This window comes from Choloepus didactylus, chromosome 3 (assembly GCF_015220235.1).
Source record: "Choloepus didactylus isolate mChoDid1 chromosome 3, mChoDid1.pri, whole genome shotgun sequence".
Classification (NCBI taxonomy): Eukaryota; Metazoa; Chordata; class Mammalia; order Pilosa; family Megalonychidae; genus Choloepus; species Choloepus didactylus.
In genome coordinates this window covers 211435495-211463369 of record NC_051309.1, presented here as the reverse complement: position 1 = coordinate 211463369, position 27875 = coordinate 211435495, and the positions used below count along the sequence as shown (strand labels likewise).

General features: G+C 41.4%; 1 protein-coding gene across 13 annotated transcripts in view; it reads left to right on the top strand.

The window, feature by feature from the left end:
• The window catches only part of TRMT9B (tRNA methyltransferase 9B (putative)), a 76490-nt gene that overhangs the window by 26520 nt on the left and 22095 nt on the right, over window positions 1-27875 (top strand). For 8 of the 13 annotated variants that reach the window (XR_005216032.1, XM_037831266.1, XM_037831271.1 and 5 more), the window contains 2 exons: window positions 8465-8599; window positions 14829-15008. The exons of 1 other annotated variant lie outside the window; for it this stretch is intronic. The gene's annotated coding sequence lies outside the window, so the exon portion shown is untranslated. Of the gene's footprint in view, window positions 1-8077; window positions 8186-8464; window positions 8600-14828; window positions 15009-27875 lie in introns of all 13 variants that reach the window. 4 more of the 13 variants (XM_037831269.1, XM_037831268.1, XM_037831264.1 and 1 more) reach the window with 2 other exon arrangements.

Genomic DNA, 27875 nt, shown 5'->3' with positions numbered 1-27875 from the left:
ATGTCCTGGTTAAGTTAATAGAGAGAATGTAATATAAGGAACTGATTAAACAAGTGGTAGAGGACAAAAAACACAAAGAGGGCACATCGAGGTGGTGCAATGAGAGCAACTGCAGAAAGCAGCAGCCACCCTTTGTTGGGGGCAACAAAGAGGAGAGGAGGGGCCTCTCAGAACCTGGAGGCTTGGAGGAAGGCCCCAGAGCTGGGCCCAGACCGTGGGAACTCAGAGGGACCCTGCTGAATTGGAGACCCAGACCTGTGAGGAGGGATCCTGGTCAACTGGTGCTGGCACCTCAAGAGTCAGAGGAGAGACCCCAAGGGATGGGAGACAGACCTGTTGAGTGGGTGCTGCTTGGCTGGGGCCCCTGTCTCCTAGAGGTGTGGTGTAGAAGGGCTGTTTCTGGGAGAGTGGAAAATCCTGGGGACTAACAAACTGCTGCTGGAAACAAATACTGCTGCCAGGGTGAAGGGCTGTTGCTGGGCAACTCTGGCAGGAACAGGAAGCAAACAGAAAGGAGCTGGTCCCCTCCTCCTCCTCCTCCTGCTTTCCAGGCTCTTCTGGGTGTCCCCTATCAACAGAGCCACTCAACAGAGAAGAAATGTTGTTTGTAGAGTCCCCACCCCCACAACACAAAGTAGAGGGTAGGAAGGTGATTTTGGAGTGGAGAGACGGTAACTTAATAATTAATCACAGTCCCAAATACACAGGGTGGCAGTTAACTCCCATGTTCCACAACTACTTGCTCAACTACCCAAGCAGGATTTGCAGAGGAAGTGGCTACAATCTGGGTTTGTAAACTCTCAGCCCAACACCCATGGTGGAGGACTTGGATACTGGGGAGAGCATTTACTTAGGGAGAGTTTCAGCATGCTGTGGATGTCCCCTTCTCTTGCCAACACAAACAGCATCCTCTCCCCAGCCTCAAGCAGAGTGGCAGGGGCTGCAAGGGCATCCCACAGAAAGCTTGATAGGTGCTGCCTGCAGTTTAGAAGACATGTGGACTGGGGTCAAACCCATGCCTGAGTGATATAAAGGCTGGTAGAAGCAGCCAGTGGCAGCAGGATGAAAGGTACTCTTTGGGAAGTCCTGGCACTATGATAGATAGAATTATGTACCCCAACAAAGGCATGTTCCTAATCTTAAATCACATTCTTATGGGTGTGAACCCATTGGAAACAGGACCTTTTGAAGATGTAATTTTTATCTAAGGTGTGGCCCAACTGAATCAGGGTGGGCCTTAATCTGTATTACCAGAATCCATTATAAACAGTAGAAATGTGGACGCGGTTAGTCAGGGAAGGCCACACAGGGAGAAGCTGGAAGTCAGCGGAAACTGGAAGAAAAGACACAAGGATAGAGAGATGGCCGTGGGACGAGAGGCAGAGATGCAAGCCAAGGAACCCCAAGGATTGCAGCGAGCCATCACCAGACCACTACAGACTTTCTAAGAGAAAGCACGGTCTTGCCCATGCCTTGATTTTGGACTGGTAGCCTCAGAAACCATGAAACAATAAGTGCTTATTGTTTAAGCCAATTCATTGTGTGGTGCTTGTCATAGCGGCCTGGGAAACTAAGACAAGCACTCTCACCAAAGAAGGGTCAAAGATGTATGCTTCCCTTGAACCAGATGTGAGCCACACAAGACAGACGGCTGGTGTGGAATTGTCTTAGATGCTGCATATGAGCTCCTCTCCTGCTGAGGGAGGAGATCCAGGTGAAAAACGCTGGAGGTGTAGAGCTGGATGACTAGGAACCGAGAGAACTGCCTAAGCAGCCAGCATCACCTGCGGCAAGAAACTGCAGCAGTGAGGGTCTGCAGACAACGAATGACAGTGTTACAGAAGGGCCATGAAAGCACCACATAATAGCCCCAAACTGCTTTCAGTTCCCACCATGCCCCAGAGATCACTCACATCAGTTCAAACCAGTAAGCAAATCAAAAAGTTCTTTGTGTTCCTTTACCTCTCCTCACCAGTCCTGTTCCAGCCACTCCTGCTCTGGAAGCATTAGAAGCAAGCTAGAGTTGGGGGTAAGGGAGGGAAGCCCAAGAGATGGTACCCCCAATCTCCTCCTTTCCTATTGCAAACTTTGTGTTGGCCACAGGCCCAAGCTAAGGGTGGGAAGCTTCCAATAAGAATGAAATCTGGAGTTTTTATTTTATACTGGATGAGGAAATATCAATTTCAGAAATGGGAGTGTTCTGTGAATAAAGTGGTTGGAGAACACTTGATTATCTGAAAGTTAACAATAAAGCTGTGGCCCTGCCCAAGCTTAATTCAGGGACACTGCAGAACTAGCCCCACAGAACAGGTTTCCAAAGCCATAAAGCTGCCTGATGATTGATCCTGCAAATGCTGTTTGTTCAACAGGACAGTTTTGCAGTTAAATGTTGTGGAGGAGAGGGGAAGTGAAGCCTGCAAGGCCAAATGCAGCAAAGTGTTGTGGATTGCACTGCAGTTAAGAGTAAAGATCTGAGGTTGGTGGAAAGTGAAGTCTTGGACACCACTGCATTATTAGCAAAACAAAAGCAGTTTATCTATCTCTTGCATAAAGCGGGGCACTGAGCAGAACAGCAGCAGGTAAAGATTTGCTTTTTCAAAGCAGTTCCCCTTGCTACCTCCCAAGTTTCTCAGGTTCTAGACCAGCAGCAGGATGTGGGAAAGTTTTCAGATCAGAGGAGAGTCAACAAGTAGAGACGTTTTTTGAAGAACTTTGCCATAAAAGAAAGTAGGGAAATTCAGTTGAACTTAAATGATAATCTGTAGTCATGAGAGAGGGTTTTTGTTTCTTTGTTTTTAAGTTAAGAGATATTGAAGCATATTTTTATACCAATGGGAAACATCCAATAGAGAGGGAAATTGATGATTGAGAAGAGAGGAGGGAGAATTACAGGAGGGTAGCTGTGTCAAAAGAGCATAAGACTGATGTACAACTGGCAACGTTTGCTTCAGAGAAGAGTTTAAACAAGAAAACACATGCACAGATGTAAGTAGATTTACTGGTGTGAGCCTGTGGGACTCAGTGTGTTTCACCTCTCTGAGTCGATATCACATATTTTTATTGAACCTATTTAAGTCCCAGGGTAAATTTTGGAAATTATCATTTTTCTCTTTCTCCTAAGTGTCCTTTTAAATAGATGCTTCTGGCTATATAGGAGTTCTCATTCATTAATTTGACAGTTATCCACCACCTAATATTTGCCAGAGACGGTTATCAGCACTATGGATAAAGAGATGAATCAGAAATGTTCATTGTCTATAAAGAACTGAAGGTCACGTTGGGGGAAATAAACAGACATAAACAAATAAACACAATAATGTTTCTTCAGTTCTATATGAGTCATGGTTCCTGATAATAAGCAGTGGAAACTGACTCTGGCAATCTGTAGACTGACTAGGAATTTATTGAAAGGCTCTGGAGGGCATGGAAGGCCAGAGAAACCAACTTGGAAAATTAGTGTACCCAAGGGCAGCTCAAAATGCCAAGACCTGAAATATAACAGTCAGTCTGAGCAGAACCCACTGCTGCTGGGGCATATTCCTGCCTGGGGTATGAAAACCTCTAACCCTGCGAGCCCTGAGGCATAATGGCAGGGAGCAAATATTTTTAAAGTGGATAACTAGGTATAATTATTAGAGGCACTGCTCTAAATTTCTGCCTCACTCCCACCCTATGTTTCCCAGACTTAAGTATTCTGGTTATGGGGAAAAAAAGAGTATCCTATCACTTCAAAATAGTACATACAAAGTCTCACCCCAAAGTCACATGAATACAGGTTCCTGTAGGAAACAGTTCCTCAAAAGGTGCCATTGAAGAGAGTTTCACACTATTTATAGGGCATTGCCAAGATGAAGAGAAGCTAACAAGGGATGTTGAAGCACCCTGCGGTTAGCAGCAGGGGCAAAGGACTTGGCAATGACTTTAACCCCCAAAGAGGGTTGCCCAGTAGTTGCTGTGGCCTTCTGGAGAGAAAGCCATTGTTAAACCCCTGCCTAGCAGGGAGGAAGTTAGGATAATAGCTTAACCTCTATCTCCCCTTTCCTCCTCCTTAATTTTGTTTATGCCTCTCATTGGCCAAATCCCAATGGAAGCCTGGAGGCAACAGAGCCTCCTGGGGGCATTGATAGCCAAGGGTGTTGCTTGCAGAAGCATGTTAAGCAAAGAAAGAAAATCCAAATCCAGATCCAATGTCTGCTTCATTGAATCCTCCTTCAGTTGCTGCCCCCTCTGAGACAGAAAGTATCCCCATCTCAGATATTGTAAGTATCTCAGATATTGTAAGTATCCCCATACAATCAGCTTCAGAAATGGCTGGGTCCCCTGAAGTATAACGTAATACCATGGACCAAGATTGATTACTTCTGCTGGTAGACTCAGCTCTGGTGGTAGCAAGATCAGCCTGGGGAGAGGAAAACCATGTTAGTGAGCCCATGTGTTGCCAACGTGGTCACTTGGTTCATGACCCAAAAGGAGCAAACACGGGAGTTTTGGGGAAGGAAGTCATCTTGACCATCTTTTTTTCTCTCACTGAAAATAGTCTCCCACTGTGAGCAATTCAAAGAAGTTCCTCAGTGGAACTCTTCCCCAAACATGTTTCCATGTCACTGAATATCCAGACAATCCAATAGCTACCACATGGAATGAATAGACCATCTTTCCCGATGTTGTCTGATCTTTGCCCAAGAAACTTACGGCATCTCAGCTTTTTGCTTGGCTTACCACTGAGTCCACCTTTTGATGTACCAGATGAGCAAGCTCCTAGAACCACCTTCATTTGCTCAGGTTGGCACATCAAATTCAGAATCTCTGGAAATCATACCATATTGATAAACTCAGGGTTCAATCTAAAATTATAGTTCCTCTCTTTGGCCAGTCTCCTTCAGAATCTGAATTAAACAGTCTGGATTTCTTATGGTGTGTGAACCTTCTGGGTTTATCTGTCTAATTGTCTCCCTGGGGCATGCAGGAAGGTGACTAGTTACAGACCTGGAGACTGTGAGAGGTGGAGGAATGGTGGTGTGGAATGGACAGGGCTCCCTCTTAAAAGAAACTCCCCATGGTGGGGGATTGTAGGGCCTACAAGCAAATAAGGAGTGTCCTTATCAGGCAAGGGAGAAGGTGCTGCAGCCATAAATCCTTATTCCTGTTCTCAGAGTCCAGTTTTTTTCCCCTGGGCAATGCTCTGGCTTTCACATAAAATACTTGGTGAGGCTATGAATTCAAGTAATTCAGCAACCCATGAGTTTATTTTTCAGCTGCCTTCGCCCTGCAGCTTCAAGAGATAAGAGAATCAAGTTTGTGTCTTGAGTTCAGACTTGAATGATTTGAGTCTGTCTTCCTTTTTTAAGCTATTCAAATGCCTTATCTCCCTTCTCAGATTCCTAATGCTTGTCACACTGTCCTCTGGCAAGAGCAGGGTTGCCCCCAAAGCCTTTTCCTATTTGGCCACAGATAAATAATGTAATTAGCTTTTTGACACTGTCTGCCTTTGGCTGCTAGCTTCCCATTCTGGAATACTGATGATGCTTTGGTGACCTTCTCTCCCAGGCAGGCATGATAATTGTATTAGTCAGTGTTCTCTAGGGAAACAGAACCAACAGGGAATATTTGTAAATATGATATTTTATAGAAGTGTCTCACGCAACTGTGGGGATGCACAAGTCCAAATGCCGTAGGGCCGGCAGCGAACTGGCAGCTATGATGAAGATGTTCAGTGAACTCCTCAGGAGATGCTGGCTAGCCAAAAAAGAAGTGAAGGTTCTTTCTCTTCTCCCTTAAAAGTCTTCAACTGATCATGAAGAAGGAGCACTTCCCAAATCTGGGTTTGTTGCTTGGCCCGGCCAATAGAAGTCATACCAAATCCAGCTGAAGAGGAAAAGATGGTTTAATTTTCGCTGGAGGGAAGACGGGAAGCTTTCCCAAATCTGCATCCCCAAAGTATTTCTTCAATTGGGTTTTAAACCCAGGTTCAGAGACAAAGAGAGAGAATCATTCAATCAACATGCAACAGGAGTGATAGACAAAAGGCCCTTCTATCTGGGTGGTTTGGGGCAATCTCCCAGTGATTCTTTAATTGGCTAAACCCATGAGAGACAAAAGGAGTCAATTATTTTAGTTTACATGTAGCAGGTTTGGAGAACTTCAGTAATTTGTTATCTCCTGTTTTCCTGTTTTCTTCAGGAGTTTGGTGACACCTGTGAAAGGTGCAAACTTTGCATTTACATCTGTTTGCAGACCTTACATTTATAAATTGCTCCTTTGTGGGAATAAGAGCTCCCATTATAGCCTGTTTCCAGCTTTGAAGGTTGTATTTTAAGGCTACTTTACAATTTCTTGCTTGCTTATAGTTTTAAGATCATATTTAAAAAGTCACTGTTACAATTGGATTAAATCCAGCTGATTGAATTCTCTCATTGCGGAAGACACGCCCTTCATTGATATAATCAGTCACAGGTGCAGTCAATTGACTGAAGATTTAATAAACCAGCCTTCTGGTTTATTAACCAGCTACAAATGTCCTTGCAGTAACGGTTAGGCCAGTGCTTGCTTGACCAGACACCTGGGCACCATCACCTGGTCAAACTGACATGTGAACCTAACCATCACAATATTCAATCTCAGAATCTTCATGGTTCTCTGAATGACTGTGGACTTCAACAACTACCAGTACTTTTTTTTTTAATTAGTCAGAGTTCTTAATTGCAAGTAACAGGTGTGAACTCTGACCATCTTAAGCAGAGAAAAATATTTTCTGCAATACTTTGGGGGTTCCACAGAAACAAGAAAGCCTCAGCTAGAAAATGGGCAAAAGCCAAGACAGCCTGAGAAGGAGGAGAGCAGAAAGGGGAAGGACTGCCCTTCAGTAGGAATGGTATGCCTGGGACTTGGCTGCCATTGTCTTGGGTTGTGGTCACTGCTGGACACCAACCATCACAGTCTCTTTGCCTCTGAATGACTTGACTTGGGTTCTGGGGTGAGAGTTTCTGATTGACTGAGTCCAGGTCATATGACCAGGCCCTCCCCACCAGGGGACAGGGAGCAGACCCATCTCCCTGCTCCAGTGTCTGTTGTGACAGGGAAGGCCCTGCCTCTGTAGGGTGTCCCTAATAGAAGATATGGTTGGATGTTTAGGCAGCCAAAATGAACCAAACATTGGCTCCCCTTAGTACTGAAGTGTATCTGATGATACTGTGGAGGTACAAGGGAGCAATGGTGAACTCTGCTTGGGGGGCAGAAAAGGCTTCATAGATAATTAGACAAAAGCTGAGCCTTCAAAGGTAACCATGTTTGTCAGGTGGTCTAAAGGAGAAAGAAAATTCCAGGCAAAGGGAACAGATGAGTGAAAAGCATGTAGACATCGAATGTCTCAAGCTTTCAGAGAATCGCACATCTTGAAGGTAGAACGTGGTACTAGATGAGGAGCTTGTGTCAGAATGTGAATCAACTGAGTCACTAAGCTGAAGCTCTCATCTTTGATCCCAGTAAAAGTTTCTGGATAAAAGAAGCAGTGCATGGATTTACATTCTGGTGCAGAGTTCTTATGTTGCTGAGAATTAATAACACACAGTTTGCCGACTGCCTCCTTTGAGCAGCACTGGTGGAGCCTAAGGCATGGAATGGGGGTGGAACATCCCAAAGGAAGAGGCTGGAGGCTGGGCTGGGGAGGGAGGGCTTTACGTGATATGCGAAGGCGATTGGACTTTGTAAGTGCAACACAGTGGAAGCACGACACCAGTATGAAGGAAAGGTGGAGGATGAATTCCAGGGCACAGAATTGTGAAGGTGGGAACTATGGTTGGTTTGGAGACCATTATATTAATCTAGTCCCCTAAGCTCGATTCCTTATTCCAGTGTAAGTTTGTGGCAGTGTTTTCACCAAATTCTAGTGAAATGAGAATATTAAAGATGGTTGAGAAAGTTTTCCATGAAGCTAAATTTTATTCAATTTGAAAGGACTTTCCTTTAGTTGGAAATTATGGCCTTCCATCTTTTGTGGGGGTTAAGTTGTCTATTCATTTCTGCAGTTTGATGGTGCTAAATAATAGGTTTTTTTTTTTGTTTTTTTTTTTTTTTTGAGTCCTATCCTTCAAATAAAAAAAATCAGCTGGTCCTGCTGGTTCTCCTAATGTCCCTTTGAAATTTTGATGTTCTGTGAAATTCACAAGACTGGGAGCTCCTGGGCCAGGTAAGAGCCTAATCAATGCTGAGGCAAGGGGGATGTTGAGGAGACACAGAGAAGAATGAGATGGAGGTGGGAACTGCAGCATACAATACTCAACAGTCCAGATCTCACTGAACTTTGTATGCACCTTCCTGAACCTCAAATACATAATCAGATTTTACTTATTTATGTGTATAATAACCCCATGGATACCTATTGTGGGTCAATCATGTTATAAATGTATTTTATAAAGTACACGTACATAATTCATCCTCATATTTCCCCCTTTAATTCAATCCTTAGAAAATCATCACATGACTGTTTTATAGTTGACTACCACTGTCTTCATATAAAAGCTCTTTCTTGGTCAGTCTTCTGCCAGTAAAATAACTTTGGAATTCATCAAGACCCATCCTGTCAAACCTTCTTTCCTGAGAGGTAAGAGGTTGATATATTCTGCTTCTCCCCTGGTAATGACTTTCCTGATATCAGAACAATTTTCTTCCAAGCTGCTATTCCGAGAATCCTAGTACTTTTATCTTAACCCAGTCAATTTGTTAAATTGACCCCAATAGCAAAAGCCTGGGGGTAGCTGGGTGTTATATTTTCTTTCTTTTTTTTAAAAAATCATATATTTGATTTTCTTGTTCTTTTCTGGCATTCTCTAGTCTCAAAATAAAAATGAATTGTAATATAGTCACAGTGAATATGGTCTAGTCATGTCAGGAACAAGCATTGATAACAGATGTCATAACCAATATTATGCTTCCTCTTCGTTTTTCCCACTTTCTGTATTTTCCTCCTGTAACCACCACCCCCCCTGCCCACACACATACAAACCCCTTACCCGATAATATTCTACTCCTAAATGAAGTTTAGATACAGTGATCCTTGACAATTTTCAAGAAAAACAAAGTATTCTTGGGAATATTTGATCTCTTTCCCTTAAAATATTTTCCCCTCATTTTGTCCACTTTCTTTCATCCTATGTTTACTCAGGAGTAACCTTATAGCCCTGTTGGGATTATGAAGATCTTCTCCCAGTGCTGCATATTTCACTGTTTTGAATCCCTGAGTCTGCTCAGCTCATAGGATTTCAATTAGAAATGCCATTTGTTGCTTTTTCTGCCGTTTACTCTGTAATCTCTTTGGTGAGTTCTGTGGCAAGTGGGGAATATTGGAACCCTCTTTCACTTGCCTAATTATTTACAGGGAGTTACACTCAGAGTCAAGTGTCACTCCAAATTGCAAAAGCTAATATTGTTTTCTATCTATGCTTTTCATTTTTATCAATAGATCATATGCTTGCTCCCTAATTTCAGCTGCTGTCTGCCTTACTTTTGTATTAGCCTGTAGCTTCTTTAGACTAGCTTCCACCCATCCTTTACTCGTCTCATAGTTACCAAAGCAGCTGTTTAGGATTTGTTGCATAGCAGGTGCTCAGTGTATCTTGAATTAAATTTAATTATGACAGTACTGTAATAGCACATGGTTAGCCTTTCCTCTAATACTAATATTTATTGGAGTTAAATGTTGGTGATCCTTGGCGTTCAACTTCATTGCCTTCCTTACTCTGTACAATCTCTTTTGATTTAATCCGCTCACATGACCTAACTACTGTGTCTTTGGAGAATGATGATTTTCAAATGATCTCTTATCCAGCCTAATCTCCTGAGCTTTTTATCCATCTTACTTTGTTGTCCTTCATATAGCACAAAAACATTATGTCTGAGCCTGAACCCTATACCTCCTCTGTATTCCTTCTCATGGTGAAAGGCAGTACCTTCTACCCACTCGCCATCTGTTTTAGTTTCTTAGGCTGCTCTAGCAAATACCATGAAATGGGTTGGCTTAAACAATAGGAAGTTATTCGCATATAGTTTTGAGGCCAGGAAGATATTCAAATCACAGCCTCATCAAGGGGACGCTTTCTTCCCAAAGACCGGCTGCCGGTGATCATTGGCTTCTCTGCCACATGACAAGACACATGGCAGCATCTCCTGGTCTCTTCCTTCCCTTCTGGGTTCCATTCATGAGATCTCACAAAAAATTTGCCAGTTTTGCATGTAGTACACAGAGGTCCCAACCGTCAGACAAAAGAACTTTCCACAGATCCTTCCTGGATAACTGCACCTCCAATCTTGACTGGTGACTGGCTCCATGTTCAGTTAAACCCTGCATGGAGCACTATTCTCTGGGAACTCATTTTCCATAAGCTCAGAATTTTCCAAACCATCAGTTTCTGGTTTCTTTGTGCTCAGGAGTTCAGTTCTCAGCTTATCGCTTTCCTCTCACATTTTACTCTAAGCTGCAAGGAGAAATCAGGCTACATTCTCCACATTTATCTTGGAAATCTCCTCAGCCAAATATCCAAGTTCATCTCTCTCAAATTCTGCCTTCCATCTGACATCAGAACTCAATTTTGCCAAGTTTTCTGCCGCTTTAAAACAAGGATTGCCTTTCCTCCAGTTTCCAGTTGCACAGTTCATCATTTTCTTCTGAGGCCTCAATGGAAGTACTTCAGCATCCATATTTCTACCAACAATCTCTTCAAAGCAATCTAGGCATTTTCTGTCAAGCTGCTCACAATTCTTGCAGCCTCTAGCCATTACCCAATTCCAAAGTCATTTCCACATTTTTCATATTTGCAACAGCAGCACCCCACTCTCCTGGTACCAAAATCTGTATTAGTCAGGGTTCACTATGAAACCGAGTCAACAGGAGATAACTATAAATATTAGGAGATTTTATAAGAATTGCCTCATATGACTGTGGGGATGGGTGAGTCCATATTCTGTGGAGCCGGCTATAAACTGGGAACTCTGGTGAAGGTCCTTGCTGAACTCCCCAGGAGAACTGGTTGGCTGAAGTAGAGATGGAAATTCTCTCTTCTGACTGCTGAAGTCATAACTTCTCCTTTTAAAACCTTCAACTGATCAGATGAAACGTCTCTCATTGTTGAAGGCAGTCTTCTCAGTTAACTGTAGATGCAATCAGCCATAGATGCAATCAACTTGCTGATGATTTAAGTCCACGAAATATCCTCAGTAACAATCAGACCAGTGCTTGGTTGACCAAACAACTGGACACCATAACCTGGCCAAATTGACACATGAACTTAACCATCATGCCATCTTTCTTATTTGTCTATTCCTTTCTTCAAATATTTATACAGAAGACATTTATTGAGCATTGTGTAAATTGCTGTGCCAAGCAAAGATAAGATATACATTAAGATACATTGCCCCTATCTGGAAATTATCTACAATCAATTACAGAACATAAGTAATGAAAATGACATAACTAATTGATACTATAATACAAAATACAATGTGTACATAATACAAAATAACCATAATACAAAATATAATGTGTCACTGATCACTATGGCATTTCAAAATTGGATGCCAACATCTCTTCCTTCTTATATCCCATTTCCTGCAGGTTCATGGATCTGAAGTAACTTTTGGGTGTATTCACATGCATTCCAAAGGAAGTATTTCTCAGAACTTCAAAGTTTACTTTTGTTTACATTTCATTTTCCCTTCCACTTTATTTTAGGATGGTAGTGGTCCATCTTACTGTATCAGCCTTATTATTATCACTGCTTCATTATCAGGATGCTCTTTACCCTAACTTCATCAATCACCAAGTCCTATTGATTTGATTCTTTCTCTTTGATATATCTTGTATAATGTCCTCTCCTAACCATCCTTAATTTCACCCTTTTCCCAAAGTGTTGAACTAGGCTCCTTCTCTGTGTTCATGGTGGACCCGGCGCAGTCAGTGCTAGCCTACACAGCGGCCAGAGATTTTTAAAACTTAGTTCTAATTTTGTCACTTCAGTTTTTGAAATAACTCAATGGTTCCCCATTATCTTTTTGATAAGCCCAGTTCCTTAGAATGCTAAGCTAAACCCTATGTGATCTGACTCCTACCTACTCTTCCAGCCTCTTATATCACCTCCTGTCCTTCGGCCCCTCTTGTCCCTCCTTCCTTCCCACCAGGTGTCTGGCTAAGACTGTGGATGCTGAAGTCAAACTTCCTGGGCTTGATTGCTGGCTCTGCCACCTACTAGCTCTGTAACCTTCAGAAAGTCTCTTATGTTCCCTGTGCCTCTGTTTTCTTATCCATAAAATGGAGGAAATAGTAATTTCTATTTCATGTAGTTATTGAGAGGATTAAATGGGTTAATATATGTTAAATGCATACCACAGGGCCTGGTAGATAGTAAATAATGTCTGTGTGTATGTGTGCGTGTGTGTGTGTGCATGCACATATGTATCTTGCTATTGTTGTTACTAATTTACTTGAAGTTCATCAAAGATATTGTAATCGGTCTTCTTTTTGCTTTTGCATATGCTGCTTTCTATGCCTGGAATCACTCATTCCCCCTTTACTTGTCCGATCGTTCACCTTTTAAACTTAAGCTTAGATGCCAGCCCTTGCGGGAGCCTTTGCTGCCCCTCCCTACCGCAGGCTGTTGGCCGTCCCTGTGCGCTCCTCTAGCGCATGCGCACACGTTGATGACGTCACTCAGCACAGCCCATATGGAACCTTGGCGTTAGTGGTTTTCAATATTTGGGAGTGACCTAAAGGTCATCTGTAATGGTGTTAATAATATATATTTTATGTACTTACTAGAATTAAATAAGGCTAGACGTGAATTTGGGGATTCAGAAGCTCTCAGGATATATCCCTTCCAAGGTAAAGGCTCTACCATATTTTAATTTCTTCGTTCTTTGTAAGTTTCCCTTGTTAAATTCTAAGTCTCTGGTTGGGAGGGTAGGGGGCGGGGCTGTTTTATATCTATCCCTAGTGCCTGACACATACTATGGATTCAGTTAAAATTTGTTGAATGGATAAATGTAGATTTCTAATTTAATATGGAAATTATTTTTTCTCCCAGAAGCTTGTCTTTGCCCCTGAGTCCTGGTTTAAGGTGCTGACCCTTTCCCAGGAAAACACACACAATGGCTAACCTGGCTGACCCCAAACTTTCATAAGGTTTGAATTAGTAACCTTTACCCTAGAAGATGGCTTTCCAGTTATTCAAGAAGGGGAGAAAAAATGCATTTCTTTCAATACTAAGTACTCAAGAGATATACATATGGCTGATATATTAAAAGGATTCATCTGAATTCAATTTTTTTTTTTCAGATAGATACTCCCCTATTTTCTATTTGCCCAGCAACTTAGAGAAGATCCTAGGATTCCTACATTTTAGGCAGAGGCAAATTTGGATCATGATTCGGTAAAATTAAGGAAAGTCAGTTATATGTATAGATGTTTTGGGGGTGTGATTTGGACATATAAAAAAATCCTCCCTGCCCCCACCCCCACCCCAAGTAGTTCACATACGCCTTCTATGCTATTTAAAATTCTTCCTCATTAGTTACTCTTACTGACTAAGGCATTGAAGACTTCTGTTAGCAAGTAAATAGTTTCTCAGAGGGGCTGATGCACTAAGCCACTACTACCTGAGAGAAAGGTGAATAAGCAGCCAATTTTGCCGTTGATGGTGGGTGTACCTGGGCCAGGGCCCGGAGGGGTAAATCCAAGTGGAGAGCTTGAGTTTCAGGACCATCCTGGGAGCTCAGCAAACAAACTTCATCCTCATGAAGAAAGATGAGATCCTCTGATCAGCAGCACTTTCAATCTTCCTTCTGAAACTGTTTTCCTGTAAGAGGAAACTTCTGTGGCTCTCAGTGACACAGATCATATCCCTGCACAGGCCTGAGAAATGACTGAGGTTAACATGTGTATGCAAATTCAGAAGACCGAGGGAAACTTGCACACCCAAATCAGTGATTCTGAAACAGGGACCAAGATTAGGGTGGGGTGGGGAGCAGGGAGAACGTAGGGGAGGCCATCATACCCCTCCCCCACCTCCCCTTCCTGAGAATCATTGTAGGTGACAAGAGGCACAATTTTTGTCAGTGAGGTGTGCACATAAAGGATATGGACATGCAGGGAATGTTTGAGAACTGTGACCTAGATTCAGGCCCAGTTGCCTCATTTGCAAATGAGGACTCAGGCCTAGAGATATTATGGGATGAGATTCTGCTCCACCCCAGGATTCTCCCAGGACCTCATTTACCAGCAAGGTGCTGGTTGGCGTACAAGGTGCGTTATTTTGCTAAGAACTTCTTGATGGGTTTTATGACAGACCCACTTTCTCATGAAAAAGAAAAATTAACACGTGAACAATGAAGAACAACCAGAAGTTCTTGTCAAAGTGACATGAAAGTAGCTGACAACATGTATTAATACAAGAGCAGTCAAATTGTACTGGAATAATTTAATAACATTGGATAATATTGTTTTAAATAGTTAGTATACATTTAATTAAGCTGCTGGATTCAGAGTGGACTCTCGATGCTTGTAATTTTTCCAGGACCAAGATGAAATTGTTCAATTTAATTTTGGAAGACAGTACTGTATGTTTTACAGAAATCTTGGGAATTGATTTATAAACTGTTCTAATAATTCTGGCACCCACTCCGCATATTAACCGTTGTTTCTAATCCCTACTTCGCCGGATAATTTATGCATCAGTCAAGAGGTCATCCTGCCTTGTAGCAGGTTCAATATTTTTATGTAAAAATAATATTCATTAAATATTTGTTGTGTTTTTTTTTCCTGATGGGTCCTATTCTTCCTCCAGACGCTTACACAAAGTGATTCCTCATGTGAAGGACTTCACTATTTGATTGCACTCCTACTATTTTTCATTTACATTACACATTGAGAAAGTCATGAGGAACGACTGTCACTCTCTGAGGTGGAAATTGCTATGATTCATAAAGACAAGAAGTAATTTTCCTGTAATCACAAGATGACTCAGGTTGGTGGCTTTCAGCTATTACTGCAATTCAAATCTTACAAGGTTTTGGGGAGGCAATGTGTATATTGAGTAAACCTAATTAGCCCCAATTCCTATAATTTGAAATTTATGGCAATGTGACATAAAGTAAGTTGGAGTTTACTGTCACACTAGGTGGAAAAAGGATTTGAAAATGGTTGTGCAGGGGAAGTAAAAATTACAAGAATGCAATCACTAATTTTTAGAGAGCAAAATGCATTTCTAGAATTTAATATGTTCAATTATCATTTTTATCATATAAAAGTTTATAGTATAAGATCTCCACTTGAAAATACTAAGTAGAAGTTAAGTTTGAAATATTATGTATTAAAAAGGTAAAAGTAAAAAGCTATGTATTTTATAATTGTCTTTTAAAAATAGAGGGAAAAATTGTTAACTGTCTGACCAACTTGTATTTTCACTTTAGAGTTTCAGTTTTGAGTGTGTTTCTGATATTTAAAGCAGAGTTTTATGCTGCCTTCATTAACACTGTTTTCTGTAGCATTTACAATAGGAGAGCTATTTACAATGTTTTGTTTTTAGTTTAAAAATGGGATTATTGCATGCCTAGGGTATATCTATAAAAGAGGAAATTTTATAGATTTTTGCTAAGTAATGAATCCCTTAAATACATAATTAATCTAGGAGAGCTCAGACTGAGCCCTGCTTTCCTCTCGGTCCCTACCAGCCAGCCACATGGCTGCAGATTGATGATGTCCAAGGCCTTCAGGACAACTTTGTCTGGAGTAAAATATTATTGTCTTCCAATGGGAGCCAAGGAAAGGGCTCATGGATTCTCTGGTTCTACAGTTAAATATTGAGTGACTGTTCTTTGTTCCACAGTATTCTAGATGCTATGAGATATGTTAAGAAAGATAAAATTTTGGTTCCTGCCCTCCAGGAGTTTATAATCTGCTTGGGAACATATACTGAGTTGAGCATTTGGGGTTGTGATGGTTGGGTTTATGTGTCACCTTGGCCAGGTGATGGTGCCCAGGTGTCTAGTCAGGCAAGCACTGGCCTAACTGTTACTGCAAGGACATTTCATGGCTGGTTTATTAAATCACCAGTCATTTGATTGCATTTGTAGCTAACTACATCTACAGTCAACTAAGGGCGTGTCTTCCACAATGAGAGAATGCAATCAGTTGGATTTAATTCAATCAGTTGAAGACTTTTAAGGGCGAAGAGAGAACTTTCACTTCTTCAGCCAGCCAGCCTCTCCTGGAGAATTCATTGAAGACCTTCATTGGAGTTGCCAGCTTGCTGCCTGCCCTGCGGAATTTGGACCCGTGCATCCCCACAGTTGCATGAGACACTTTTATAAAATCTCATATTTATGGATATTTCCTGCTGGTTCTGTTTCCATAGAGAACCTTGACTAATACAGAGGTGGTGTCAGGAGAAACGGCCTACAAGTGTTGAAGACAAAAAGTTCACGATGTACAGAAGTACCATGTAGTTATCCATGGAGACTTTTTGGAGGAGGAAGAAACTTTGCTAGACTTTGAATGCTAGGTGAGACTTTGGACAGGGCAGGTGGTAGAGGAGCATTTCAGCTGGGAGAGAACAACCTACTGGCTTCAGCAAAGTCCTAAAATGAGGACCCATACACAGCCCTCTCAGGGAAAGGGGAGTAGATTACTTGGGGTGGAGTTGAGAGTTCAAGTAACAGTAGTTGCAGAAAATAAGACTGGAAGGATAGGCAGGGCCCAGCTTGTGGGGGTTTTGAATGGCACACTGAGGAGCGCAAGCTTTATCTCGCAGGTAGTAGAAGTCTGTTGAGGGTTTTCAACAGGGAAAGGGTATAATCAAAGGGACATGGGAAGATTAATATGGCATTGGCATGGCATAGAGGTTCTAATCTGCTTTTCTCGGATTCATGGAGGGAAAAATGATGAGCTACAGCCAGCAATCCGGGAATATTACATATAATGTGTGATCTGTGCAGTTGCCTTTTATTAGAGGAGTGTGTATGTAGCAAGTGAATATCCAGCAAGTGAATATTAATGGAAAACAGAGTGTTGCAAACTCCCAGCGTTATGGGTAGAGATGGCAGAGGTGGAGGATGGGGAGGAAACAGAGACATTACCTAAAATGTTTTAAGAATATCTCAGATGTTAGGTTGGCCAATATGGTGGTGCTGTTACAATTCTGATCTCTTAAGCTAGCATTGCTAATAGGAGGTTCCAATATGACATTGTCATCTATGGTAGGCTGAATTATGTACCTAGGAAAAAAACATAATCCGAATCCATTCCAGTGGGTGTGAACCCATTGGAAATAGGACCTTTTGAAGATGTTAATTTTATTTAAGGTGTGGCCAACTCCAAGGTTGGGCTTTAATCTGGATTACTGCAGTCCTATGTAAGCAGAATGAAATTCGGAGAGAGAGAAAACCACATGGAGGAGCAGAAGCTGTAAGTGAACCTGAAAGAGAAAGGAGAAGATGCCACCATGTGAATTGCCATGTGATGGAAAAGCCAAGGACCCAGCGATGACCAGCAGCCAGTCCCAGAATGCCATAGCCTTTGGGGAGAAAGCATCACCCTGCTGCCACCTCAGTTTTGCTCTTCTCCCAGCCTCAAAACCATGAGCCAATAGTCCTGTTGTTTAAGCCAACTCATTGTATAGTATTTGTTTTAGCATCTGGGAAACTAAGACACCATCTGTGCTGGTTTGCATATATTATGTCTCCCAGAAAAAGCCATATTCTTTAATGCAGTCTTGTGAAGGCACACATATTAGTGTTGATTAGATTGGAACCTTCTGATTAGGTTGTTTTCATGGAGCTGTGACCCACCCAACTGTAGGTGGTGACTGATTAGATAATTTCCATGGAGGTGTGGCCCTGCCATTCAGTGTGAGCCTTGAATAATTCACTAGAGCCCTATAAAAGCTCAGACAGAAGGAGCTCACTGCTAACTGCAGCTGAGAGACACATTTTGAAGACTGCCATTGGAAGCTGACACTGACATTTTGGAGAACACCATTTTGAAATCGACCTGGGAGCAAGAAGACACCAGCCACATGCCTTCCCAGCTAACAGAGGTTTTTCGGACACCATTGGCCTTTCTCCAGTGAAGGTACCCAATTGTTGATGCCTTACTTGGGACTCTTTATAGCCTTAAGACTGTAACTGTGTAACCAGTGAAACCCCCTTTATAAAAGCCAATCCATCTCTGGTATTTTGCATCCCAGCAGCATTAGCAAACCAGAACACCATCTAATTATATTCTATTGCTGGAGGACTCCAATGAGAGTCCTTTCATTTATAAAAGCCAATCCATCTCTGGTATTTTGCATCCCAGCAGCATTAGCAAACCAGAACACCATCTAATTATATTCTGTTGCCAGAGGACTCCAATGAGAGTCCTTTCATCCATTCGTAGTGAGCCCTGTTGGATTCTCTGTTGCCACAGTGCATCTCTTCTACCACAGCACACCCAAGGTGCACGCTGTGTTCATGAAGAGCTAGTTGGGTCTGAATAAGTAAATGAATTTGGCTGCAAACATTAAAATGAACTCTTAAGCAAAAAAGGTAGGGATCTGTTGGGAGTATACTATGTAGTTGGATAGAAGGAAGAGCTGACAAACCAAACCTCAGTAAAGGTGAGAATGGACACCTTCTTTTTAGGGTTGTGCTGTTGGTGGTTGGCTCCACCCACCTCTTTTCCTTGTTTATCTCCACTCAAGAATCAACTTCCAGGGGAGAGAGAGCTTGTCCTGGATTGGATCATGTGCCACCCCTGTCAATCATGACTGGCAGGCCTCAGCACCATCCGTTGGTGTCCAAGAAAGGCATAGTTCTCTGAAGCAAGAGAGGAAAAGCAAAAGTTTTTAAAAAGCATTTTGTTTCTAAAATATCTGGGGTTGCTAATAATGGTCATAAATGCAGGGGATCAGGCCTGGGGAGAGATCAGATATGTGCCAAAACCTTAGGTCTCTTTTTTCAGTTTGTTAAAGCTGACAAAATGCAATATACCGGAAATTGATTGGCTTTTACAATGGGGATTTATTAACTTACAATTTTGCAGTTCTTAGGCTGTGAAAATGTGTAACTCAAGGCATGAACAAGATGGTACATGGTCTCTGAAGACAGGCTGCTGGCATCTAGGATGTCTCTGCACATGGGAAGGCACATGGCCAGCTTCTGCTGCTCCTTCTTTCCCAGGTTTCATTGCTTTTAGCTTCTGGCTTCAGGGGCTCCCTCTCTGTTTTCTGTGTGTGTCTCTCTCAGATTCTCTGGGGCTTTTTTTCTGTGTCTCCTCTCTGTCTTTTTATCCTCTTATAAAGGACTCCAGTAAGAGGATTAAGACCCACCCTGGGACATGCATCAAGTGCAATAACCTAATCAAAAGGTCCCACTCACAATAGGTCTACATGCACAGGAATGGACTAAAAGAGCATGATCTTTTCTGGGGTACATTTGGCTTCAAAACATCACAGTCTCCAAAGGCATTTTGCACTACTCTTTGGTAGTCCCTCTATTCCTTTCAAACTGATGTCTTATTGTTTAAAAAAAAAAATACTGACATTCACCAGAAATTACTTCCAGCAACACGTTTATCACTTCGCATTGTCCCTATGTCTACTCTCACAGAAACAGTGTGTCCTTTCTCTCCCTTTCTCCCCTCCTTCCTCTTGTAGTCGTCAACTCATCAAACACATTCAGTGAACTGAAGTCACTTGATTTATGTCTTAACTGTGTTAGAATTTTAAAGTTTGCTGCTTTCCTTGAAAAGCAGGATAATGGGACTTTAGTAAATGCAATGGCTTGCCCACCTTTGAGCAATCCTTGAACTGCTACTTCTTACAAGTGCAGTTTAAACTATGAGCAAAGAAATTTAAAAAATTAAAAGTTACATGGCAATGCAATTTTCATAGAAATCCTTCCTTTCCTGTCTATGTTTCTAAGCTGAGTTCTACAGTAAAGTTCCCAATCTCTCATGCAGTCATTTTTTAAATGCAATTTTATTTCAATATATTCACATACTATATAATCCATCCAAAGTATAGAATCAGTGTCTCACAGTATCATCATATAGTCTTGCACTCATTGCCACAATCAATTTTAGAACATTTCCATTACTCCAAAATAAAGAAAAAAATTAAAATTAAAATTAAAAAGAATACCCAAACCATTGCATACCCCTTACCCCCTCTATTATTTATGTATTTCTGTCATTATTTTATTACACATTTTCATGCAGTCATTTCAAGATGTTAAGATTTGTGATTTTACACACAGGCAGGGCTGTCCAACAATTTCCTTTTCTAAAACCTTTTTATTACACTGGAAATGAACATCAGTAGCTTTAATGTAATATATTAAACTCCAACATATTATAATTCTAGACCTCTAGAGCAAGAGTTTTTAATTGTCTTTGGCATTAGAAATCAACTCTTAATTTGGATTTTATTTTCTTAAGACAAAGATTAAAGGAAATTTCAGCTATGATTAGAAGTTGCCAAAATCTAATTTCTGTTAGTGATTGAATAATAGATAATAAATTATTTAAAAATTGATATTGGAATGCATAATTCTAGTTTGGAGCCCTAATTGGAATATATATATATATATAATTAATAACAGATACAAAATTATATATTTTTGCCTCTTCTTTCCTTCTCTCTATTCTTCAGCCTTATTAAATCATAGCTCTTAAATCTTTGTCTCTTTTTTCCACTCCCTGGTCTGGCTGCTTTTGCATTACCTATATGGAGCACATGATAATCATGCAATATATATTCATTTTCTCTTTTCTTCTCCTCCTTTTCTTTTCCCCTAGTTCCTTTCTCCCTCTCCTTGTCATTCCATCTTTCTCCTTAAAAAAATATAAATAAATAAATAAAAGCTTTTATTAATTAGAGGCACAAAGCTACTCATTATTTTGGGCTCCTTTCTTTCCCCCCCTTTTTTTTCTTTATTGAAAATACTTTGTCTTACATTAAGTGTATGTGTGTTTCAGAAGATTAACTGTCCAGAGATCAATTAGGCCCCAAACTGCTGTCGCCTTAGGTTCTAAGGTTTCTAAATATTGTAAAATTGATCGAGAAGGTTTTATTCAGTGATAACCTCAGCATGTTTTTCCACTAAAGACACCCGTAGGTTGCCACATAAACAAATGGATAAGAATTACAATTGATCAACACAGGAGTAAAAAATCAGGAAACATCAATAAGGTCTAATAAGGTACCAGAGGACTGAGAATTGCTGTTGTGAATAATGATGACAATAAACCAGTAAAGTAGTTAAAGAATGAAGGTGAAGTAAGAGCAGGAAGTAGATGCTGTTCCAGGCTGAGGATAATGTAACGTACATCCCGGGTCCTTTGACAGTTTCTGTTTCCATTTGTTTATTGAGATTAGTAATCACTATAATTCTGCCACTTGCAGGCTACAGCTGATGTAATTCACCCTTTATTTCACTTTGAATTATTAGGTAAAGATATTCATTGTCCAATAAGCACACAGATCCAAATTAGATAAGATGAGTTTCCTTTCTCTCAGCAGACCAAGGAGTCACTTAACTGTGGCCTAACTGAGATAACATCTTTACTGAGAGTAAATGGATTCAGTTCTTCATTGGTTTCTGGGTAATCTGAAATTAGACATTAGCTCATCTAACGTATACATTTCCTCAGTTAGATTTCTTCTGAGTTAAACACCCCCCTAAATGAAAGGCCACTGGCGACTCTCCCTTCTGAAGCAGCTTCAACTCAGGCCCTAATTCACCCCTTTCCCTCTGGTCTCTCCCTTTCCCCTTTCTGGTTGGCAGAGAAGTGGTGGGAAGTAGGTTGGGAACTGGTTTGCCCACATGCACTTCCCCATTGTTCCTTGGTCCACCCTTAGGGCAAAGCGCCCTGCCCAGGCTGGGTAAGTGGTGGGCTTGGCCCTGCAGGGATCCTGAGGGAACAAAGCCTTTTCCTTTTGGAGAGAGAGTACCCCCACCACCAACCCCTCCCTGCTACCATATAGTTGAACAGGATGTAGTTAAACGGCGGCTAGGAGCTCTCCACTCCACTCCCTCTAACTACAGGCTGTGTGGGTTTCAATTCCCATCCTTCCCACCCCAGCTAGGTGTTGTCCAGACTGTGTCCTACCATGTGTCTGAGCAAGTGTGTGTGTTTGGGGGGTGGGGGTGGTTCTGTACTAATTTCATGGCCGATGGCTTTTTGTTCCTTCGGGGCTGCACTGGGTAGGTGGGTGGGGCTCACACTGTCCAGTGGTCTTGAGATTTTTATTTTTCTATATGTAATCCATCCTTTGCAGGTAGCTAACTTTGTAAATGCTGTGTTGTACTGGTTTGTATACATTATGTCCCCCAGAAAAAGCCATGTTCTTTGATGCAGTCTTGTTGGGGTAGACATATTAGTGTTGATTAAGTTAGAACCTTTGGATTAGGTTGCTTCCATGGAGATGTGATCCACCCAACTGTGGGTGATAACTCTGTTCAGATAATTTCCATGGAGGTGTGGCCCCACCCATTCAGCATGGGCCTTGTTTAGTTCACTGGAGCACTATATAAGCTCAGACAGAAGGAGCTTGCTGCTGTGGCTGAGACAGACATTTTGAAGACGGCCATTGAAAGCTGACACTGACATTTTGGAGAATGCCATTTTGAAACACAACCTGGGAGCAAGCAGACACCAGCCACATGCCTTCCCACCTAACAGAGGTTTTCCGGATGCCACTGGCCATTCTTCAGTGAAGGTACACTATTGCTGATGCCTTAGCTTGGACACTATTATGGCCTTAAGACTATAAGTTTGTAACCAAATAAACTGCCTTTATAAAAGCCAATCATTTCTGGTATTTTGCAAAACAGCAACGTTAGCAAACCAGAACATGTGTTTTCCCTCCTGCCCCCATGGCTGCTGGTGTAAATAAATGGCATCTCCTGTTGGCAAAAAACGAAACAAAAACACTCCCTCAACAATGTTTATATATATCATGAATTTTATTTAAGGAGGATACAACCTTGAAATAATAACCCAACTAATCTTTGAACCTAATGCTCTGTAGTTTCTGGGTGTCCACCAGAAGACATCCACTGGACCCATTCATTACTCCATGGAAATGTCAGAATGCAGCTGAGAAAGGGGTGCAACTTTAAGTTTTAAATTGTTTAAAAATACATAGCAAGACAATAGTCAGAAAGCAAAGACTTTTATTTAACTTTTTACTGAAATATATATAAAGAAAAATGCGTATGTCGTAAGTGTATAGCTAGATGAATTTCCACAAAAAAGATCACACGTAATCAGAAACTAGATCAAGAAACACCCCAGACCCAGTCCTTGCTCCTTTCCAGTTACTTCCTGTTCCCAAAGGTACCTACTATCCCACTTCTACCAAATTAATTTTACCTCTTTTTTTGTGTTTTATATAAATGGAATAATACAGTGTGTTCTTTTGTGTCTCCTTTTGATTAACATTTTATTTATGCTATTGATCCATTGTTGCATGTAGTTGCAAATTCTTCATTCTCATTACTCTATAGTATTCCATTATATAAATTTATTTGACCATTCAGCTAATGATAGGAATATGAAAGGTTTCTTGGTTTGTGCAATTTTGAAGAATGCTGCTATGGACATTCTAGAATATGTCTTTTGGTGAACATATATGTGCATTTCCATTGCATATATACCATAGCGTGAAATTGCTGCATTGGATAAGTACGTATTTAGCTTTAGTCATTAGTGCCAAACAGTTTTGCAAACTGGTTGAAACAATTTACACTTCTGCCAGCAGTGCATTAGAATTCTGGTTGCTCCGTGTCCTTCCTCACCACCACTTAGTATTTTCTGTCTTTTCCATTTTAGCCATTTTCTTTTCTTTTTTTTTTTTTTTTTTTTTTTTTTGGTAGGTGGTGAGATCTCACTGTGGTTTTAGTTTGCAGTTCTCTGGTACTAATGAAATGGAGCACTGTGATGTTTTGGAGCTGTATGTACCCCAGAAAAATATGTTCTTAAACTTAATCCATTCCTGCGGGTGTGAACCCAGTGTAAGTAGGACTTTTGGATGCGGTTATTTCAGTTAAGGTGTGGTTCAGCCCAATCAGGATGGGTCCTAATCACGTTACTGGAGTCTTTTGTAAGAGAATGAAATTCAGACACGCAGAGAGAATGCCATGGGAAGGAAGAAGCTGGAATTCATCAGAACCCAGAAGAGAAGGGAGAGGCCAGGAGAGGCTGCCACGTGCATTGCCGTGTGCCAGAGCCCGGGTTCAAGGATTACTGGCAGCCAGCCCCAGAATGCCGGTCTTCAGGAAGAAAGCATCGTCTCGATGACACTTTGATTTGGACTTTCTCTTAGCTTCAAAACCATGAGCTAAGAATTTCCCACTGTTTCAACCAACCCATTGCATGCTATTTGCTTCTGCATCCAGGAAAACTAAAACAAGCTCCTTTTCACATGTTTCCTACCCATCTTGATAGCCTCTTCTGTGACCTGTCTAGATAGAAACTATAGGCTAAACAAAATGTATATGAAATGTTATTTTTTCTTAAGAAATTAAGAATCTAGCAGTACTTAAACCAATATAGTACTTTGCAAAATTCAGGGGATTAAGGAGATTATATTTACTTGAGTAGTTTAGAGAAAGCATCAAGCAAAAGTTGCTCCTCGGCTCACAATATTAAATTAAGTTTACAGAGGAGGGGGATTTACAAAAGTATTTCCAGTTTTATCTGAATATTGCCATACTATATAAGAGAGAGAAAATTATAAATATTTATGAAGAAAAAATAGGAGAAACTCACATAGTAATAAGGTTTCTTTGTAGAGAGAGATGATTGAGAGTTTTTACTTTTTCACTATCAAGATTTTTTATAATGAGCTATCTATTACCTCTTTCTAAATTTAAAGCAGCAATGTTTATTTCTCAGCTATGCTATCTGTCCACCGAGAGTAGTCACTCAGCAAGCTGGGCTGTTGGAGACTCTACCTTAACCTAGGCAGGAACAAGGAAAAGAGAACTGGGAAGGCCATGCCCTGCTGTTCCGGTTTGCTAATGCTGCCATTATGCAAAATACCAGAAATGGATTGGCTTTTATGAAGGGGGTTTATTAGGTTTCAAATCTACAGTTCTACAGTCAAGGCATAAACATGAGTATACCTTCACTGGAGAAAGGCTATTGGCCTCTGGAAAACCTCTGTCATCTGGGAAGGCACAGGCATGTGGCTGCTGTCTGCTGATCCTGGATGGTGTTCCAGCTCCTCTCAGCTCATGTGCATTCTTCAAATTGTTGCTCTTGGAGAGTTTTGTCCTCTCTTCACTTCTCCAGAGCAAACTCTGGGCTAGTATCTCCAAAGTGTCAGCAAAAGTCTGCTTTCAACAGCCGTCTCTAAAATGTCTCTCTAAGCTGCAGCACTGAACTCCTTCTGTCTGAGCTCGTACAGGGCTCCAGTAAACTAATCAAGACCCACCCTGAATGGGCGGGGCCACAGCTCCATGGAAATAATCTAATCAAAGGCATCACCCACAGTTGGATGGGTCACATCTCCATGGAAACAACCAAATCCCAATATCCCACAAGATTGGATTAAAGATCATGGTGTTTTGTGGGGGACATAATATGTCCAAACCAGCACACTTGGTTTATAAAGCTTCCACCCAGGAGTATATCATGTGTTCTCTGATCACATTTAATGGCCAAAGCAAGTCACATTGCTCTGCCTGAATTCAAGTGAGTGGAGAAGTGCTATCCTAATCACTTGCCCCAAAATAGGAAAGCCAAGCATTTGTGATACCTAATCAGCTTGTAGCAGGAATGGCTGATGTCCTTCCCTTGTTCCTCTGTCCACGGGAAGCACATGCAAAGCTTTTGTGCTGATGAGCCCACTCGACTCTCCCGGTGGTTTCTATCACTTTCTCTCCTCTCTACCATTCTGCAAGTAAAAAAAGGCTAGAAACAAAACAAAGCAAAAATGCTTGGTGTAAGAAGTACCGCTGAGTTAGAGAGGACTCATGATGGAAGGTCATAAACCCAACAAGCTTAAGTAAAAAGGGGGAATTTATTAACTTACTGAGTCGAGAAGGATGAGTAGCGGCTCAAAGGATTGCAGAAGCCAAAGCCACAGGGACTGGTATCAGGGCTCTACACTGCTAGGAACCTTTTCTACTGGTCCCTCGTCTGCTTGCTTTGCCTGTCTTCATTTTCTTCTGCCTGAAGACAGATGTTTTCCAGGAGGCAGAAAGGATGGCTGCTGGTAGTCTGACCTTTATGTCTTTCCAGCTCTGTGTTGCCAGAGGAAAGGCCACTTCTTCTGTCACTGGCACTGAGGAATCTCAGAGGACTCTGATTGGTCCACCACTGAACCAATCACTATATCCAGGGAGATGAGATCCTATGATTGGCCAGGCCCGGGTCACATGTCCACCTAGAGAGGGCAAGAAACAATTTATCAGAAGGGAAATGGTGACCTTGGTTTGATGAATAAAAGCAATAGCTACTGTAGTGTACTTAGAGTTAGCTATACCTAAAATGGTTGCTTTACAATTGTAAATCCAATCACGTTGCCCCCTCCCCAATTGAAAACCACTTTCCATTGCACTTAAAATGAAATCCAAATTAATTCTTTTAATTTTCAGTATGTTATTTTATAGGACTTCTGCTTATCTTTACAAATTATTTCCCCTTCCCTCATCATGTAGCAAGAAGGAGCATCAGCCACCTGGACCTTCATTCACCAATCATGTTTTGGGCTTATGGCATTTAAACTAGTTACTTCCTCTGATCAATGCTCTATTTTCTTGTCATTCATTATCAGCTTTCTCTCTCTCTCTCTCTCTCTCTTTTCCCTCTCCCTCTTTTCCCCCTCCCTCCCTCTCTCCCTCTTGTCAGGTTTACTGAGTTTGTGGAGAGAGAATTCTCCATGTGTGCTCACATTTCTTAGTGTCTTGTATCAGCTTTTGTCCTGGACTGTCTTTCCAAGGATATTTGTATGACAAACAGCCTTGAAAAATAGAGACCATGTCTCCCTTGGGGCAGAGGACAGGTTTTTTTGTTTTTTTGTTTTTTTGTCCAGGATAATAAAGACAATTTCTCAACCCCAGGGCAAACGTGAGACAGATTGGAGGTCTCCTACTTGGGGTTCCCCAGCTATGATGCAAACCCACCATGTATCATGTCCACAGACTTGGAGGCAAAAGGAAGAAACGCAAACCTGAAATTCATGCTGTCTGCTACCCCATGAGTAATAAAGTTCCTTGTCTCTGAGCCAGGAGTCTTGTGTCTTCTTCCAGCATTCATGAAACTGTGGCAGGTTAACCCATTATTTTGTGAGCAGGATAAAATCTCAGACTAGACCCTTAGAGATCTTGACGGAGACATTATTTATTTTTAGTAAACTTTCACCCTTTTTAGGCTTACTTTTGAAGTGTTTTGACAAAGTTGTGAAACCACAGCCGCAATCAACATGTCGAATATTTCCACCACCCTGAGAAGTTTCCTCATTCTCCTTTTTAGTCACTTCTCTCCCTGCACCACAAGCCCTGCCAAGCATGGTTCAGAATTTGGTCCCTTTATTTTTGCCATGTTTAACTTTTGTAGTCATAAAAAAATTTTAATTTAAACAAAATGTTATTTGGAGAGGAAAAAAGGAAAGAAAAGGTCCCATTATAATTGACCCCTGAAGAATGAGCAGTGTGGTGACTGTGGGAGTGAACAGGGATGGAACCACAGAAGAGCCATTTTTGGAGTAAAAACAGGAAGGATTTGCAAATGATAGGTCAGATAGGGCAATATAAAAAGGAGGAAACAGCACGGCGGTTCTGAATATTAGTCTCTGAGACCTAGGGTAAAGTGGTGTCAACTGCTGAGATGAGGAGGGCAGGCA